The sequence below is a fragment of the Dasypus novemcinctus genome, chromosome 1 (assembly GCF_030445035.2).
Source record: "Dasypus novemcinctus isolate mDasNov1 chromosome 1, mDasNov1.1.hap2, whole genome shotgun sequence".
Lineage (NCBI taxonomy): Eukaryota > Metazoa > Chordata > Mammalia > Cingulata > Dasypodidae > Dasypus > Dasypus novemcinctus.
In genome coordinates, this window is record NC_080673.1 from 145,881,706 (window position 1) to 145,901,628 (window position 19,923).

Below are 19,923 nucleotides of genomic sequence, written 5' to 3' on the forward strand. Positions count from 1 at the left end.
ATTTCATTTGAGATCCAAAGTCTTCTAGGAGTTTTGTTTGTTTGAATCACTTTGGTCCAGTGGGGTGGAGGGAGTATGTCCCCTTCGGTAGGGAATGTATGACATAGTAATAATCTATCAAACCAAAGCATCCGTTGGCAGGGAAAGCGGGCCTCAGAACGCTGGCTGTGAAGGGGCTTCATTCCTGCTACCATAGGCTCAGCCCTCTGCTTAACGTCTCCTCTGAAATCCTTACATTTCACCCTTAAAATCTCGACACGATAGTAATTTCTGTCAAATAAGGACTGACCCATTTATATTTAAAAAATAGTGCAAAATCTCAACATTTATAGAAATAATTCTAAATTCCTGCATTGTAATCTTTTTTTAACAAGGTAAAAAACACTGAGTTGGCACTCACAAACTGCAATTTTTTCTCTTCTAGTTCAGAAAACAACTCTTTAAAGAAAAGGCCTCTTCTAATACAAAAATACTCCTGCCCTTGCACGTAGTTTCTTTTATTTTATATATATTACAAAATATATATTATTGCAGATCTTCAAAGGTTTTGCAATAATATGTCTTCAAAGTTCAGTGAAATAATCATAAACAAAATAAATATTCACGCCCGCCACTCAACTAGAAACGAAAGACTAATCTAGATTTTTTCCTCTTATGCCTTCAAGACACAGCTCAACAAAGAGACGTGGGTTTTTGCAAGCTTTCTTAGCTTGTGCATTCAGACAAGACATAACATGTAAATATTTATACACAGATAGGTGGGAAACGATGGTTATGTGCTGCAGTGTGCGTCATCCCTGTTCTCTCTCTTCGAAAAACTACGCAGTGTTTTTCGCCTTTTTATCGCTGCCCCAGCCCGGGGCCCTCCTGTGGCTTCCTAGAGAGGATGTCCTTTCTGCTTCTCCTTTTCTTTGCTCCATACAGTTGTGCTCTCCAGATTGGAGATGTGTGCGTGGGGGGCTGGGGGGACACGTCCCCTCCACAAGGAGGGCGGCCTGTTTGCTCGGCTGGTGCTGGAAGGTGGAGGACCCCGGGTAGTGCTGGACGACCTTGCTGTAGGTGGGGGCCCCTCCATGCATGCGCTGCTGCTGTAGCATGTGGCGCTGATGCCCGAGTTACCTCTGTGGGAACAGGGGGCCCCCCCAAAACGGCACTGTCGAGGATGGTTCTGCGGGGGGTGCCCGCATGGACTCCGGGTTCACCTCCAGCTGCTGCTCCTGGTCCCGCAGCTGGAACATGCAGGGGTCCTGGTAAGGCCAGGGCTTTTCACCGTGGGACAGCGAGATGTGGGCTGGGGTGGGCAAGTCGAGCTAGTGCTGCAAATACGGGTACGCGGGCTGGAAGCAGTCTCGCCGCGTGAAGCGCGGGCAGGCCAGGAGATCGGTGGTCTGGCGGGGCATAGGCCTGCGGCTCTGGGATCCTGTTGCCCGACGCTGTGCTGTTTGAGTGTGTCTTCCTGTGGAGAGGATTTCTCCTCGCTGCCTGCTCTGGCTGTGTCGGCTGATGAGAACGCGGGCCCATAGCTTGTAGTGTGCAGCAGCACGTGATCACCGTCACCACCACTTGCGCCAGAATCTGCACAAACTCCAGCTCCGCTGATTTCGCAGGAGACTTCCGCCTGCCTGGTCTGCCGCCCTACGAGACCCCGCCCACTGACCATTCCATTTCTGGATTGCGTGTTTTTCCCAGTTGAGTCCTAATGCCTGCCCCGGGACTCTGAAATGGAAACCTATTGAAGCATCTGTGTGCAAACGGGTTTCGAAGGGAGGTAAGCCGAGGCTGGGAGATGACCACGGAGCATATTATGATCTCCCCAGCACTAATGTCCGTTATTACTGTACTATCATAAGAATTCTGAAATAAGAGGAATTTTACTAATAAAAACTGATCTTTCAAATGGCACTTAACACCATTTCGGACTGGGTTAGTTTTTGGACTGAGTTAATGAAAATAGGAGTTTTATAAATGGCTATATTTTATTCCTTATGCAACAAGTTTTTAGCTAATTCACCTGTTTAAAAAATCTTCACTGTACTACTTTAGAACAAAAACCAAAACCAAAGCAATACATTGGCGGAATCAACACCTTGTAAGTGAAGATCTGTGTTTCTTTAGAACAAATATGCTATGAATTTCATGGAGCTGACTAATTCTTGCTAAGCTTTTTCTGAGTTCCCCTTATGACCAGATTATGACAAGGGATTGATAAATAGGATATATCTTTAGGCAAGTTTCTTTTTGGTTTCTCACATTTCTGAGGGAAGATAAATAAAAGACATTTCATGAGAGGATACTTGTGATAAGGTTTAAAAATTTATGTTTTACAAATTTGAAAGGCAGTAATTAGGAATATCTCTTAGTTTGCTAGGTTGCTGTGACAAATACCATAAACAGCTTGCTTTATACAACATGAATTTATTGGTTCACAGATTTGGCGGTTAGAGTCCAAAATCAAGGTATGGTTAAACCATGCCTTCTCCCAACTGTGTAGCTTACTGGTGGTGGATTTCTGGCAGTCAGTCTGCCCGAGTCACATGGCAGTCTGTCTCTTTCTGTTTTCTCTGGGGTTTATACTACCATGTCCAAATTTCCTTTGCTTCTAGGGACTCCACTATTACAAGGACCACGATTAAGTTCCACCTGATTTGATTTGGCCTTATTTTAATAGAATCTTCAAACATCCTATATACAAATTAGTTCAAACCCACTGCACCTGGGCTTAAGACTTGATGTATCTTTATTGGAACATGATTCAACCTACCACAATGTCTTTGAAAATAATTTAAAAAGTCTTTTTTATTTTATCCTGAACTCCTCAGAGGAATGTTTAACCTAAAATTCGTAGGACTTCCTAAACTTTACCACTCTGAATTCTTGTTCTTCCAAAATTTCCATAACCTTAGTGTTGAAAGTTGAGTGTTCTATTTAATTGAGAGTTTATTTTATTTTCTAGACTTGAAGAACAAAAATTTGAATTCTCGGTTATTTTAGCTGGGCCTGAATCATCTAAAAACTAACATCTTCTGTTAATCCATTTCCTATGAGAAACTTGGAAATTAGTTCTTTAAATGACATTTTGCAAAATTATATATTATAGCTTTCAATTAAAAATGAAATAAGTCAAGCTGAAGAAATAACTTGTCATTTTCTTTCATTTCAGAAAACTCTGACATGATCTTTCTCATGGAAAATAGAGTGTGATGCTTTATTTTAGTTATTGTATTTTTTTCAGAATTTCTGTATGATTATGTTTTGTCATAGTGCAAATCTCTGTCCAAATTCTCTGTTTTATTTATTTTTTCCACTATTTTCATTTATTTTCTGGGACTTTTAAATCACAGATACTTTAAAGCTTTCTGTTAGCTAAGTAATATCTGGATCACTTTGTGTCTTTTTTATTGTCTTTTATTTTACTGTTCGTTTTCAACTTACATGGTCCTGACTTGGCAGGATGACTTACCAAGTTTTATTGAATGCTTGACATTGTGTATAAAAGCTTGTAGGGATTCCAGATAATGTTATATTTCTCTACAGTGGATTTATCTTTTCCTTAGACAAAGAGCATGGTCCCTTAATCACACCAGGGATTTTGCTGAGTGGAGTCTGGTTGTAACCCTGGTAAGGCCCAATCTGTTTCTGGTGGACCCCTGCCCCTCTAGGATATTCACCTGGGAGTCCAGTGAATTCCCTGGGAACCTACCTCTGTCTTTCTTAACTGCCAAAAAATCTGTTTTGCTCTTCAGAGCCTGCAATGGGTAATCTCTGCCACATTAAATCTCTCCAATGCCTCAGATCACTTGCATCAGGAGGAGGAGCCCTTAAATCAGGCTCATCAAGGATAATCTCATTTTCTTAAAGTCAACTGTGCTTTCTAACATAATGTAATTGCAGGAGTGTATGCAAGAGTGTGTGGGTCTTTGAGGGCTATCTTAGAATTCTGCCTATCATAATTGGCAGATTATGGAAAAAAGGGGAAAAAAATTTAAGAAATCAATTTTCCTCCTCAAAATTCTTCCATCTCTGCAGTCTTAACCCCTTCAATTCTTGTTGCCTAAATAGCTTTCTGAACTTTCCATTTTGTCCGGCTTTTCTGGTTGTTCTAGGTGGAACATGACACTTGAGAGCAACCATTCCTATTATGCTTTTAAAAATCTTGACTTAGAAAATTCTAACTACAATGATAATAGTGAACCATGATTTAATTCTCTGAATAATCTCATAGTTAACTAAACAAAAGATTATTACACAAGGAAATCTCCTGATTGCTTGGCTTGGCAATTTGTTCTGAATAACTCATCATATCAGAATGCCAAAAAGGTTCTAATGGCCTTAATTTATTTATTTAGAATAGACATAATATTTTAAAAATAAACAAATATTTATAATCAGAAATATATTGTATAAAATTATTTGGGGACTCTGGAACTTCAAAAAATTTTGCAGTTACAATAATATAAAATTGAAGCCTTTGTTAATAAAAATTATTTCAAATGGCATTTATAAAGCAAACAACTATTAAAATAGATGAGTACACACCGAGATAAATGAATTCTCTGAATTCTCTCAGTAGGAGAATTAATTTAGACTTTTAAGAAATATGTGGAAATTCTGTAATTATAGTACATTAATAAAAACACTAATTCTTGCCGTTATTCAAATTTTGTACAAGGAAGCTTTAGTACTTCTACTGAACCTTGTAACATGTACTAACTAGAAATTCAGAATCCTTTGGACTTGTTTTAAAGTTTTAAAATGGTTAATCCTTAATCAAGTTGACATAATATTGTACCCAAATAGATACTATTTATTTATTTATTTTTTAAAGATTTACTTTTTATTATTTCTCTCTCCTTCCCCCCTCCAGTTGTCTGCTCTCTGTGTCCATTCGCTGTGTATTCTTCTGTGTTTGTTTGTATTCTTGCCAGTGACACCGGGAATCTGTGCCTCTTTTTGTTGCATCATCTTGCTGCATCAACTCTCCGTGTGTATGGTGCCACTCCTGGGCAGGCTGCACTTTTTTTGCGCAGAATGGCTCTCCTTACAGGGTCCACTCCTTGCATGTGGGGCTCCCCTACACCGAGGACACACCTGGGTGGCATGGCACTCCTTGCGCGCATCAGCACTGTGCATGGGTCATCTTACCACATAGGTCAGGAGGCCCTGGGTTTGAACCCTAGACCTCCCATGTTGTAGGTGGACGCTTGATCTGTTGAGCCAAATCTGCTTCCCTAGATACAATTTAGATGAGACAAAATTGAAAAAAAAATTCATCTTTTAGCTCTGTTGAATTAGGTGCATTATATACATATAAATACTTGTTTTTTTTGTATTTAAATGAACTATTTATAGACATATGCCATGTGCCTACATGCAGCTAGGTAATTTTTAAAAATCTTTGAATGAATTATTCAATCATGTTAGCACTCGCACTATAGAAGCAAGACTTACACAGGATGAATAAAAAATTTAATGTAAAATAAGACATTTAAGTGAAAATGCTGTATGAGGTATATATAGAAATTCCCCATATTTTGTAGCAAGCTTCATTTAGTAGTATTTAAATCATAGTATTAAAATAGTATTTATTAAGTAACTACTTTGTTAAGTATTTTAGAAAATGCATTCTTAAAACAAATAATATTTTCTTAAATTCGTATCTCAAGAAAGATTCCATTTTGGATTTTGTTTTACGAAAGTTCTTAATTTTTGCTTTATGAAAAATCTTTACATTATAAAAATCATCAGATTAGCTCATCCTTCCTTCTCCCCAAATCTCTGCAGAACTGAGAGACTGTATTTGCTGTTGGTAAGTGTGTAATAAGAACAACTCTCAAGAATACAGATTAAGCTTTAAATTTATTCCAGAAAAAAGTATAGATATTGTGTTTTGCAAATATTAAAACACATTTGTAAATGTGTTTTGAAAGAATAATCAAGAGATCATTCAGACTGACAGACTTTGGTCAGAAAAATATTTTAACATTCATTTGCTTATCAAGTTTATGTAAGTATAATACCAATGATAAGGGAAATATTGAAGAGTAAAAAATGATATCCACAATAAATATGAATATCCACAATTAATATGTGTTTGCACTGCAGAAATTATCTTCAGTATATCCTTTGTGTTATGCTTAACTTCATGGGATTCTCCAATATTTAAAGGATCAGAGAAATAAGCAGTCCAGCATATGGTCTTTCTTTATGTAGTTGTGTACAGAAAGAAAGAGCTGTAGGAGGCCATAAATCTGTTTTCTTACCTGTCTATACCTGTTAAAAGAAGGAAAGTAACACCCACCTTAAAGTGTTGTGAAATTCAAGTACATATATAAAGATAGCAGTCAGCCTATGTTATGTGCATACATTTTTGAGACAAAACCCGAAGCAATTATTGACAAACTGGAGGTTTCAGTAAGTGGAAATTTTTGGAAAACAAAATTTCAGTTTAACTTAAAAATTATTTCTATTTATTAATTGGATAGTAAGGTTTATATTCTGACCACAAATACTCAGAAAATTTTATGTTAAAACATACTTTAGGTACGTCACCATATTATTTTCAGAAATAAGAATGAGTTTCTGGATGTCTGAGAATATTTATAAGTTGCCCCACTTTCCCTGGTATTAAATCAATGCCTTGTATAACTTTACTCAACCATAATTTTAATTGTTGTACTTAACATGAGCTCATTTAATGCATTTTTCTTTGAGATTGAACTGTTTTTTTTTCTGAACTCTCAATAGTCCTAAGGATAGAAGCTATAAATTTTTGGTGGCTAGCTCTACTTGCTTCTGGAAGCTAGTGCTTTGAAGTATCTTTATAGTCATGCAGATGTTGGGAAAATTCCAAAAATAAGAATCAGTTTTTCTATAGAGACATCCAAACTGCGTATAATCCAAAAGCAGATGTTTCAGGCTGGGATGCTAAGCAATCTTTTTCATTATGTATTTTTTTTAGGTAAGAATGTCTCTGCTAAAGTTATTATTCTGTTATCTGAGGACTCAGAAACCAGATTTGGGATCCAGAGACTTAATAAAAAGAGACTGTTAAAAGAAAGCTTGAGTTTAAGTGAGAAGTGGGTCGCAGCACCACAGTGACAAGTCTGGGTGAAAGGGAAGGACAGGCACTAGGGGCTCAAAAGAAAGGGAAGTTCTCTCTTAAAAATCAGTTTTGCTGCTGCTGCTGCTGCTGCTGTTATTTCTAAACTCTAAAAATGTTCAATTCATGAGCCTCAAGTGAGTGGTAAATCAAGGAATAAAAGAATAAGTCTATGTGTGCATTTTGGAATGGAAGTGAGTCAAAAGAGACCCTCAGCTTGTTGTAGTAATAGATATGCATTTGTTAGAGGGGATGACAAATATCAGAAGTACTACTGGAGGGGACTGAATTTCTGTGGTCATTCACGGATGAGTAAATTTGAATTTAGGTGTAGGGTGAAGGGTGATCTGGAAGGCTGAGAACCTGGGGTTAAGGTTACATAGACAACAATTTTTTTTCAAATCACTCATTCAAATCTAATGGAAGGACAGAATGGTTGAAGAGATTAGAAGACTCTATTAATGTTAAACTTGAGTTTTGCACTCATAAGGTTGCCTTTTATATTTCTCTAGTCTCCACACAAATAAATTCAGCAAATATTTATTGAGCATTGAATATGTGGTAAGCAATATATGAGATTGGGGATAAAGGAAAAATGGGAGATTATCATTGCCCCCTTTATTTCATAGTCAGGTGGATGCAAGTGACAAATATGTAATCGGTTATTCTAAATTTCAACTGTACTAATAGCTTTATACATAAGATAATATAGGAACACAGAAAGGGGAGTGATTACTTCTAATTGCATGATTGAGAGAAGTTCAATGTTAGAGAGGAGGTAACATTTGAATTGGACTATCCTTAGAAAAATGTACTCATTGGATTCCGTTTTGATCATGGGTGCATTTCCTCATTATTTTCAATATCCTGATAATTCAGCCCTACATTTAATGTAAACTCTGACAGGAAGCTCTGACAGTAAGTCTCTCCTACTGTTAACAGGGTGTCTTGCACTGATGCCCTGTAAATTGTTTAGGAGAATACATTGTTTATTCTCTTTCTTCATTCTTTCCTTTTCCTTCCTGTCCATTCCTCTCCTTCCTCCCTCCCTCCTTTCCTTCTTCCTTTCTTCCATCCCTTCCTTTTCCCTCTTCTCTTCCTTTCCCTTCCTCAAATAAAAGGAATATATTTAGTAATTATCCATTGCTTATAATTCATTAAAGTTTACTGTATTAATTTGACAAATAGTTATTGTCAAGCTACTGTTTCTGGCACTGCTTTAGGTAAAGGAGATAAAGCAGTGAAAAACTGATCAAACTTCTGCCTGCATGGAACGTACATTCTAGTGAAGAGTATTAAAAAGTAAAACAAAGCAAGGAAAGGGAAGGGAAGTGTGGGTGCATGTGTGTATGTGTGAAAAAGAAGATTGCAGTTTTAGATAATGATCTCAATAGGCCCAGTTGAAAATAGGCAACTTGAAAAAAGACATGTATGAGGTGGGGGAGCTAGCATAGGGGGGTGTGAGGGAAGATCATTACATGCAGCAGAAACGGCATGTGCACAGGCGCTGAGGTGAAAACACGCCTGCAGCATTTAGAAAATAACAAGGCAGTGAGAGTGGCCACCTGTAGTTGTTCAAGACATGAGATCAGAAGGGTGAAAGGGTCTGAGGATCATATAGAGACCTATAGGTCATTGTAAGGATGTTAGCCATGACTCTGAGCAAGTTGGAAAACTACTGAGAGTTTTAAGCTAAAGAACGATTAGACCTGACTTATGTTTTAAAAGCATCATTCTAACTATTGGGATGAGAGCCAGAGCAGGGTCGGGGAGACCACTTAGATTGTGAGGAATGAGAGAAACAGAGGAATAGAAGAAGACTCCAACTTTTTTTTTTTTTGGCTGATCAGCCCGAAGAGTGAAGGTGCCATTTACTGAGACGAGGTAGATTGAGAAGCAAGTGGTTACTTAGGGAGAAAGGGGAGGCAAACTTTTCAGAAAATTTGAATTGAATATGATAAATTTCAGGTCAATGAATGATATTAAATAAGCTGCATGTCTGTAGAAGTTCCGAGTCTTTGAAATATGTATGTGTAATGTCGGGGTTCAAGGCAAATACTTACATTTGAAATAATGTGTGTCTTTAATATCCTATTGCCCAGGGTAGTATTGTGAGAAAATTCTTCATGAAAAGTTTTGTAGTGCCGGGGTTAGGATAGGGATGAGTTTAGAAGAACTTTTAATGCTAAAGCAGTACCAGTAAGGAAGTTATGGCAGGATGCAACCAGCTTCATAAAGATCAGTGCGGACCAAAAAGAATAAGGTAAAAGGATTAATCTTTCCTAGAATTAGCTTTGCCTAAATCCTGGAGCCAGTCTTCCCTGTGTTCTTAAATGGAGTTATAGGTCTCCTGTCCACATCATTTATTTTCCTTTCATAGCTTTTTGTACATAACTCCCTTTTTTTTTTTTCCAAAAAGACATTTCACATTGCTTTGTAGTAGTGTGTTTACAGGTCTAACTCCACCATTAAATTGAAAGTCCTTAAAGAATGGAGTCAGGTTGATTATTTTTTCTCTGTTACCAATACAGTGCATGGTACAATGTAAGTATCTATTAATAAAAAATGAATAATTGATTACCACTTCTCCTGTACTCCAGGGTCCAGGATTTTGAATGGTTTGCTGAACTTGTCCATTTGGATACCCAACAGGCACCCTAAATACAATATGTTAAAAAACCAGAATCAATTTCCTTTTGTGAAAACGCCTCTCATCTTGAATTTTCAGTGTCAGTTTAGAGATATAACTTTGCAGAAGATGAAAACTTTTCAACCTTGACTCTCTCAACTCCACTTACTCAAATTTATGCCATTATGTCCTATTAATTTAATCTCTGAAGTGCCTTTTGAATTACTTCCTCTAGTCTGTTCACACTGCTACTTCCTATATCATTCCCTATGCATGTTTCTACTTTTGCTCAATCTTTTCTTCACTCCCCCCATGTGACAGCCAGTGAAAAGCTTTGAAGCCTAGCTTAAAACCTACATGTGGCATGAAGTTGTCCTTAATCCCACAGTCAGTATGATTTGCTTCCCTCTGTGAAAGCATATTTGGAAATATAACTGAGAAATTGATATATTTATTGCACATTAGCTTCCAGTTTCCTCATTTTTCTGACTCAACACCTAGTATATTGCCTTTCGTATAGAAGATGCTCAATACAAGATTGTTGAATGGAATGAAAACATATGGATCCTATTTTATCTATTCATTGAAATAATAATTCTCTTTAGTAGAGGAATAATAACTAAAAAAAACATTTGATATTTTACTCTTAATTTATGCTGACTCTTACTATTCGAAATCTGGATCCTTCTAAAAGATAATTTTTTGGCTGTATTTTCTAGATTGAAAGGGCGTATTCAATCTTTAAACATAAATAATGTCCTCATTTTTGGGAGGTCTTTATTGGAGGCGCTTTTGTTTAGCTGCTACCCCAACATATTAAAATGTCACCCAAAATATGCTGTTCCTTTACATTTTGAAGATTTTGTGACATATTCTTTGTCTGATTAGGGAAAAACAATGTTTTAAACTTTTGTTTAAGTGGAGCTAACAGCAATTCTGATAATTCATTGGAAACTGAATTGTGCACATAAATATTTCACTGTGCATTGATTATATTTATCATCCTTTTAGACCATAAGAGGCAAACATACTGCCAAAATATTCTCTAGAGTAGAGAAAATTGAGAGTCCATTGTCCTTCTAGAAAAGTGAATGGTTATTATATCATGTGAGAAATGAGAGAAATTCATGACTATGTTTAAAATTAAGGGGAAAAGTTATAGAAAAATCACTTGATTTGTCAACACTAATATAGAAAGCAAAGGGATCACTCAGGATGCATGCCATTCTTTCCCTCCCCCCCCCCCCCACCTTGGTTGTCTGTTCTCTGTGTCTATTTGCTGCGTCGTCTTCTTTGTCCACTTCTGTTGTTGTCAGCAGCACGGGAATCTGTGTTTCTTTTTGTTGTGTCATTTTGTTGTGTCAGCTCTCCATGTGGGCGGCGTCATTCCTGGGCAGGCTGCACTTTCTTTCACACTGGGCGGCTCTCCTTATGGGGTGCACTCCTTGCGCGTGGGGCTCCCCTTGGTGGCGGACACCCCTGCGTGGCACGACATTCCTTGTGCGCATCAGTACTGAATGTGGGCCAGCTCCATACAGGTCAAGGAGGTCTGGGGTTTGAACCATGGACATCCCACGTGGTAGACAGACACTCTAACCACTGGGCCAAGTCCGCCGCCCTCTAATTGCTTTTATTATTTAGGTTATCTCAGGGTCTCTTAAAAAGTCTTTCCCTATTCCATATACTTCTTTGTTCCTTTCTCTCTGCCTGTTCTCTGATTCTGCATCATGAAATTCTGAGATCTACACACTTTCTTAAAAGGGAGAGCTGAGGAGGAAAGCTGAATAGGGAAAGAGGCACTAACTTTATTTAATGATGTGAAAAAGACTTTATATTTAAAAAATTTTGCCCTTTTACACACTCACTCTGATCAACCTTCATAGATGTCTTCAAAAGAAAATTTAATGCTTGAATAGGATTTTCAAATGATCCTTATATTGACAGTCCTTACACACTGACTCCCTTTCTTTTTATTCTTTGGGAATAGAGGAGAAGGAGGAGTTGGTGAGTGCTGTGTAATTTATCTTGGAAAGCTCCAGAACACTGCCCAGCAGAGCCTTATTGGTTGATTTATCACAGACACTTTTTTCCTAATGTTTGGCTGGGGAGGGAAGTGTTAACATTTATTACCTTTACTTTCTAGGTGTCAATGCACAGTATTTTGAGAAAGGAGTTTTGTTTGTTTGCTGTATAGCAGTGTTACCAGTTGTTTAACACTGAAAGATATTCTGCTTTGTCAAATCAAAACAAACACATAATCAATTCTTCCCTAGATGAGTTCTTGAGGATATTCAGGTGAGCACCATGATTCTTCTTAGGTTCAGTCCTAACCCATAACCAGTCTGTGCATCTACTGATCAAGACTTGAGAACCTGTTTATTCCAGCACTTAGGGTGTCTTGCTTGTGGGGACAATCTCTAAAGGGCAGAGATATACTTCCATTCATTCTGGTTTCTCAGATTCATTCGGGTTTGAAATTTTTAGTTGATTCTATTTTGTGAGAGCTTCTAATTCTACATCATTTACTCTTTGGCATTAATTTGTTTCAACAACAGTGAGAATCTTGGAGGCTCTTTGAAAGAACCATGAAATCCTATAGGACTTATGCATTCTTTGGTCTAAATAATTTCCATTTTAACTTACTTCTTAGTCCCTAGAACTTGCTTTACTGTCCTTTGTAGAATTGCCCACTAAAGTTAATCCAGCTTATCAATAAGACAAAATACATTTCCCCTGGTTTAAAGGTGCATAAGATAATGTGCACTTATCTTACATTCTTTTATGCATTTGTTCTAATGCAAAGGTAGCAAAGCTTTTCTGTAAGACTCCATATAAATATTTTAGGCTTGGCAGGTCACATATAATCTCTCTCCAAGCTATACAATTCTGCCTTTGTAGAAAGTAGCTATAGACAATGAGCAAATGAATAACTCTATCACAACAAAACTTTAGAGATCCTGAAATTTGAATTTCTTATAATTTTCGCATAACAAATATTCTTTTTATATTTTTCCAACCACTTAAATTATAAAAACCATTTTGAGAGCAGTAAGGAAAACAGACAAACATGTTGTGGGCTTGAATTGGTCTGCACATCATAGTGTGCTGACCCCTGTTCTAGTACAGTGAATTATTCCCATTATAGAAATGCTATTCTCTATGGTTTTAAAGTCCTATTGCAAGGTCTGCAGATTCTAATAAAAATGGTGACTTTTCTCTGCCTCTAATTATTTACATTCCTATTCAGTGTCTGTAGTGCATTCTACGTATGGTTCAGCATCTTATTCACTTTCCAAAATAGTACTTCTTGCCAATTTTTCAAATATTTTGCACAGAAATTTTGAAATTTGATTTACTTCGAAATCTCTTATTAGCAGCCAACTCCTGAGGATCTGTTCTTGAGCACAGAGACCTGGGCAAAAGCTACTCACTTATTCATTAAGGTGACCTTGGAACTCACCTCACTTCTACTAAGGACTCCAGTTTTTTAAGAAACTGAGTGTATGTATGTTTGTGTGTGTGTATCAGTGGGTGGGTGGAGATGATTTTCTATTTCAACACCTCTTAAGAAAATATTTTTAGTTTACTAAACAGAGTAGACCCATGTGATACTGTTTTTCTTGATTCTATGACTGGTACCTAACTTCTAAATAGTTATTTTCCTCAACTTTTTACCTATGATTTGATTACATTATATTGTCATCTCCATCTCTTTGACTTTATAATGTTATTCAGAGAAACATGGTTGACTTTTGCTCTTTTATATCATCATTCTAAATCTCTAGCAGTTCTGATTGTACTCTTATTCCAAAATCTTAGATGATGCCTTCCAAGTATATCTCTTGTGATTCCTGGACCCATATGTCCAGGGATTTCCAATGTTAGAATGATAAAGCTCCTTATAGTAACAACTCAATAGATAGTAAGATCTGGGAAGATGACTTTGGAACAGGAGGTAGGGCTCAGCTCTCCCACAAAAACAATGGAGACAGGGCAAAAGCTGTCCAGGGGAATTGCTTTGTGGGTCAGCAAACAAAGACAGTGCTGTGCAACCTCCAGGAGGGCGAGGAAAAGAAAGAGGAAGAACCTAAAATGACAGCCATAAATTACTAATGCCTATGGCAGCTGGGAACAGTACCTATCCCCCACCCTCCAGGTGTGCAGCCTGGACAAGCCCATGGCTAACTGCAGCCAACTTAGTGGGGACCAGATGTCTTCCTCCCTGGGAAGAAGGAGGGTAAGGCATAGGGCAGAGAGTGGTTTCTCTTTAGTGAATTTGGTCATCAAAGCCCACTTTGAAATCTCTGCTCTGGCAAATGGAGGTTGGAAGAGACAACACTGTGGAAAGATTCACCTCTGAATGCCATCTGCTGGCTGGCCAAGAAACCACAAGGAAAAAACTACTTGTAGGGAAACAGATTTGGCTCAAATGATAAAGCATCCACCTACCACATGGGAGGTCCAGGGTTTAAACCCAGGACCTCTTGACCCATGTGGTGAGCTGGCCTATGCACAGTGCTGATGTGCACAAGTTGTGCCGTGCCAGGCAGGGGTGTATCCTGCGTAGGGTAACCCCATGCGCAAGGAGTGCACCCCTTAAGGAGAGCTCCCTGCGCGAAAAAAGTGCAGCCCGCCCAGGAATGGTGGAGAGCTGATGCAGCAAGATGACACAACAAAAAGAGATACAGATTCCCAGTGCTGCTGACAAGAATGCAAATGGACATAGAAGAACACACAGCAAATGGACAGAGAGAGCAGACAATGGGGGTGGGGCAGGGGAGAGAAATAAATAAAAAATAAATATTTAAAAAAACCAAAAAACTGCTCTTAGATTTCTTTTGCCCTGAATCCCTGGGAGAAGAACTGCCCTTCATTAGTGAGACCCTGGCCTGATTTTGATAACTTAAGCTGGGCAATTTTCAAGACTCAGAATAAGTTGAACCAAAAATCAAAGAAGAGCCATGACACAAATCCACTAGGTAAGAGATAGAAATTGACCATCAAAATAAATTCACCAGCATATTCAAATGCCTAGACATCAGGAAAAAATTATAAGCCATACTAAGAAACAGGAAGAGATGGCCCAGACAAAGGAACAAACCAAATATCCTCATAAGATACAGGATTTAAGATAACTAATCAATGATAATCACACAAATCTCCTATAACAATTCAAAGAATTGAAGGAAAATATGACAGAAGGGATAAACGATATTAAGAAGACGTTCAGTGAGTATAAAGAACAATTTGAAGCCTGTAAAGAAAAGTAACAGAGGTTATGGGAATAAAAGACAAATGGATTAGATTAAAGATACATTAGATGCAGAGTGGGTGTAGCTCAGGGGTTGAGTGCCTGCCTCACATATACTAGATCCTAGGTTCAATCCCCAGTATCTCTTAAAAAAAAAAGGCATATAACAGCAGATTTGAATGGAAGGAATATAGAACTAGTTATATATGGGACAGAATACCTGAACTGGAAAAGATAGGAGAAGAGAAATAGAAAACAATGGAAAAAATGGAACAGGGTCTCAGGGAATTGAAGGACAATGCAAAATTCACAAATGTACATGTTGTCAGTGTTCTGGAAAGAGAAGAGAATGGAAAAGGGGCAGAATGAATATTTGAATAAATACTGAAAACTTCCCAACCCTTATGGAAGTTATAAATAGCAATCTCCAAGAAGGACAACCTAGCTCTACTCCAACTAGCTCTACTCCAGGACACCTACTATTCAGAATGACTAATATTCAGAGATAAAGAGAGGATTCTGAAAATAACAGAGAAAAGCGAATCATCATATACAAGGGAACTATAGTAAGACTAAGTGCTGATCTCTTTTCAGAAACCGTAGTTGTGAGAATAAAGTGGTATGATGTATTTAAGGTACTGAAAAAGAAAAATGCCAGATAAGAATTCTATATCTGGCAAACTGTCATTCAAAAAAAAAAAAAAAGGTGAGTTTAAAGTTTTCAGAGATAAACAAAAATGAGAAGAGTATATCACCAAGAATCTGGATTTACAATAGATACTAAAAGGAGTGCTACAGACCGAAAGGAAAAAAATGAGGGCAGGAGACTTGGAGAAGAGTGTAGAAATGAAGAATATTAGGAGGTTAACTTAAAGGCTAAGAAGACAGACAATAGTAAGATATGACAACAGAAAGCCAAGGGATAAAATGGACAAAGTAAATAATGCCTTTACAGTAATAACACTGAGTATTAATGGATTGAATTCTTCAGTCAGAAGATACAGACTGACAGAATAGATAAAAAATATGAGCCATCTATATCCTGTCTACAGTAGACCTCAGATGTAAGGACACAACCAAGTTGAAAGTGAAACAATGGAAAAAGATAATTCATGCAAATAGTAACCAAAGAGATCACTGGAGTAGTGATACTCATATCAGACAAAATAGACTTTAAATGCAAAACTATTATAACAGGTGAAGAAAATCATTATATATTAATAAAAGGGGCAATTTGCCAAGAAGAAATAACTATAATAAATATTTATGCACCTAATATGGGTGCCCCAAGATACATGAGGAACACATTGGCAAACTGAAGGGAGAAATATATGTCTCTACAATAATCATTGGAGACTTCAATACACCACTCTCAGTATTGGGTAGAACATCTGGACAGAGGATAAGTAAAGAAACAGAGAGCATGAATAATATGATAAATGAACTAGACCTAACAGACATCTACAGAGCATTGCACCCCCAAACAGCAGGATTTACATTCTTTTCAAGTGTTTTTGGATCCTTCTCTATGATAGATGATATATTGTGTTTCAAAACAGCTCTCAATAAATATGAAAAGATTGAAATTATACAAAAACTTTTCTCTGATCATAATGGAATGAAGCTGGAAATAAATCACAGATGGAAAAAGGGAAAATTCATAAATATATGGAGATGAAACAACACACTCTTAAATAATCAGTGGATCAAAATAAAATTGCAATTCAGCAAATATCTTGAGATGAATGAAAATGAGAACACAACATATCAAAACCTGTGGGAAACAGCAAAGGAATTGCTGAGAGGGAAATTTGGTAGCCCTCACTGCTTATATTAAAAAAGAAGAAAGACCTAAAATGAAAGACCTAACTGCACATCTGGAAGAGATAGAAAAAGAACAGCAAACTAATTCCAAACAAAGCTGAAGGAAAGAAATAATAAAAATCAGCAGAATTAAATGAAATTGAGAATAAAAAAATGGATGTCCATCAAACAATGAATGGATAAATAAAATGTGGTGTATACATATGATGAAGTACTATGCTGCAGTAAGAAGAAATGAAATTGGGAAACATAATAACATGGATGAACTTGGATAATATTATGCTAAGTGAAATAAGCCAGACACAAAAGGACAAATATTGCATGGAACATGGAACTAAATAAGGAAAATAAATGCATGGAGTTAAAGCCTAGAGTGTAGGTTATTAGGAGATAAGAAGAGGACTGTGAAGGAGTACTGATGCTTAATGTGTGTAGAAGTTTAAATTAACTTGACTGTAAATGTGCAGAAATGGATAGAGTTGATGGCAACACATTACAGTGAGTAGTAGCTGGTTTATAAGTGAGATTGTGGCTAAAAAGGGTATTCTAGGGATGTAAATGTCATTTGAAAGAGAACTAGAGAATAATCTAGGGCCTGAATAACACAGTGAACACAGAGGTGGTTGAGAATTGTGACTAATAGAACAAGTACAGGGATGTCCTGTAAACTAGAACAAATATATATCACTATAGCAGGAGGGTAGGAATGTGGAGAAACATGGGAAAAATACAGTTAATGTAACCTATGAACTATAGTTAACAGCAAAACTGTAATATTCTTGCATCAATGTTAAAGATATACTGTGTTAATAGAAAGGGTTATGGAAAAAATATGCCAAATGTATACTATGGACCATAGGTAATGGTAATAATCTGATGATATTATCTCATAATCTGTAACAAATGTTCCATAAAAGTGTGGTGTGTTGGTGAAGAGTTATTATATGGGAATTCTTCACATGTGCATGATTGTTTTGTTAAGTTCACAACTTCTGAAATAATAATAAGTATATAATATATAATTATATATATTTATAACAATGGAGAGAATCAATGAAACCAAATATGGTTTTTTGAGAAGATGAATAAAATTGACAAACCCTTAACTAGACTGACAAAGATAAAAAGAAAGCATATGCAAAAAAATAAAATCAGAAATGAAAGGGAGGATGCTATCACTGACACCGCAGAAATAAGAAAGATCATAAGAACAACTTATGAACAACTGTATGCCAACAAATTAGACAATGTAGACTAAATGGACATATTCGTAGAAAAGCATGAACAACTGACATGGATGTGAGAAGAAATAGAAGACCTCAACAAAGCAACCACAGGTAAAGAGATTGACACAGCAATCAAAAACTTCCCAAAGATGAAAAGTCCAGGATCAGATGGCTTCACAAGTGAATTCTACTAATCATTCAAAGATAATCTGTTAATAATACCAATCTTGCTTAAACTCTTCCAAAAAATTAAATAAGAAGGAACACTACCAAACTGCATTCTATGTATTCAACATCACCCTAACACTAAAACCAGATAAAGAAAAAAGAAAATTACAGACCAATATCTCTGACGAATATAGATGCTGAAATCACCAACAAAATACTTGCCAACAGAATCCAAAAGCAAATTAAAAGAATTACACACCAGTGAAATGGATGTGGCTCAACAGATAGAGTGTCCGCCTACCATATAGGAGGTCCTAAGGGACAATACCCAGGCCCACCTGGCTCGTGTGATGAGCTGGCCCATGTGCAGTGCTGCTGTGCGCAAGAAGTGCTGGCCCACACAGGGATGCTCCTGCATAAGGGTGCCCCCTGCACAAGGAGAGGCACCCCATGCGAAACTGCAGCCTGCCCAGGAGTGGTGCCACACACACATGGAGAGCTGACACAGCAAGATGATGCAACAAAAAGAGACACAGATCTCCAGTGCCACCTAATGAGAATACAAGTGGACACAGAAGAACACACAGCAAATGGACACAGAGAGCAGACAATGGAGGCTGGGAGTGAGAGAATTAAATCTTAAAAAGAAAAAGAATTATATACCATGATCAAGTGGGTTTTATCCCAGGTGTTCAAGGGTTTTTCTGCACAAGAAAATCAAATAGTGTAATAATCTATGTTAATAAATTGAAGAAGAAAAATCACAAGATCCTCTTAACTGACCCAGAAAAGGCATTTGACAAAATACAGCATCCTTTCTTGATAAAAATCTTCCAAAAGATAGGAATAGAAGGAAGATTCCCCAACATGGTAAAATGCGTATATGCAAAACCTATAGCTATGATAGCATTCAAAGGTGAAAGACTGAAAGCTTTCCTGCTGAGATCAGGAACAGGACAAGGATGCCCACTGTCTCCACTGTTAATTCAATATTGTGCCAGAAGTTCTAGCTAGAGCAATTAGGCTAGATATAGATATAAAAGTCACATAAATAGGAAAGGAACAAGTAAAACATTAGCTATACTCTGATGATATCCCTCTCTAGATGATCCAGAAATATCCATAACAAAACAACTCTACGATAAATGAATTCATCATAGTGGCAGAATATATGATTAATATGGAAAAAAATTGGTAATGTTTTCACACTACTGATAAGCAATCTGAAGCGGACATTAGAAAAAAATTCTAAAATCATCAAATATTTAGGAATGAACTTAACCAAGGATATATAGGACCTGTATTCAGAATACTATGAAATATTGTTAAAAGAAACCAAAGAAGACTGAAATAAATAGATGGGTTTTTCATGTTCATGTCCTCAAATACTAGATATCATTACTACATCAAATTCTCCCAAATTCATACACAGGTTCAACACAATCCCACTAAAAATCTCAGTTTTTTTTTTTGCAGAAATGGAAATCCAATTATCAAATTTATTTGTAAGGACAAGGGACCCTCAATAGACAAAAATGTCTTAAAAAAGAAAAATGGAATTGGAGGACTTTTATTTCCTGACTTTAAAGCATATTACTTCGTTATAGTGGTAAAAGCAGCATGGTACTGGCATATAGATAGATTGACCAATGGAACTGATTTGGGATCTCAGAAATAGATCCTCACATTTATAGTCAAGCGATCTTTGGCAAGGGTGTCAGTCTCA

At 37.0% G+C, this 19,923-nt stretch overlaps 1 pseudogene; it reads right to left on the minus strand.

Moving 5' to 3' along the window:
* Positions 1-877: 877 nt before the first annotated feature.
* Positions 878-2,895, minus strand: LOC101447817 (protein TMEPAI pseudogene; annotated as a pseudogene).
* Between the last annotated feature and the right edge of the window lie 17,028 nt (positions 2,896-19,923).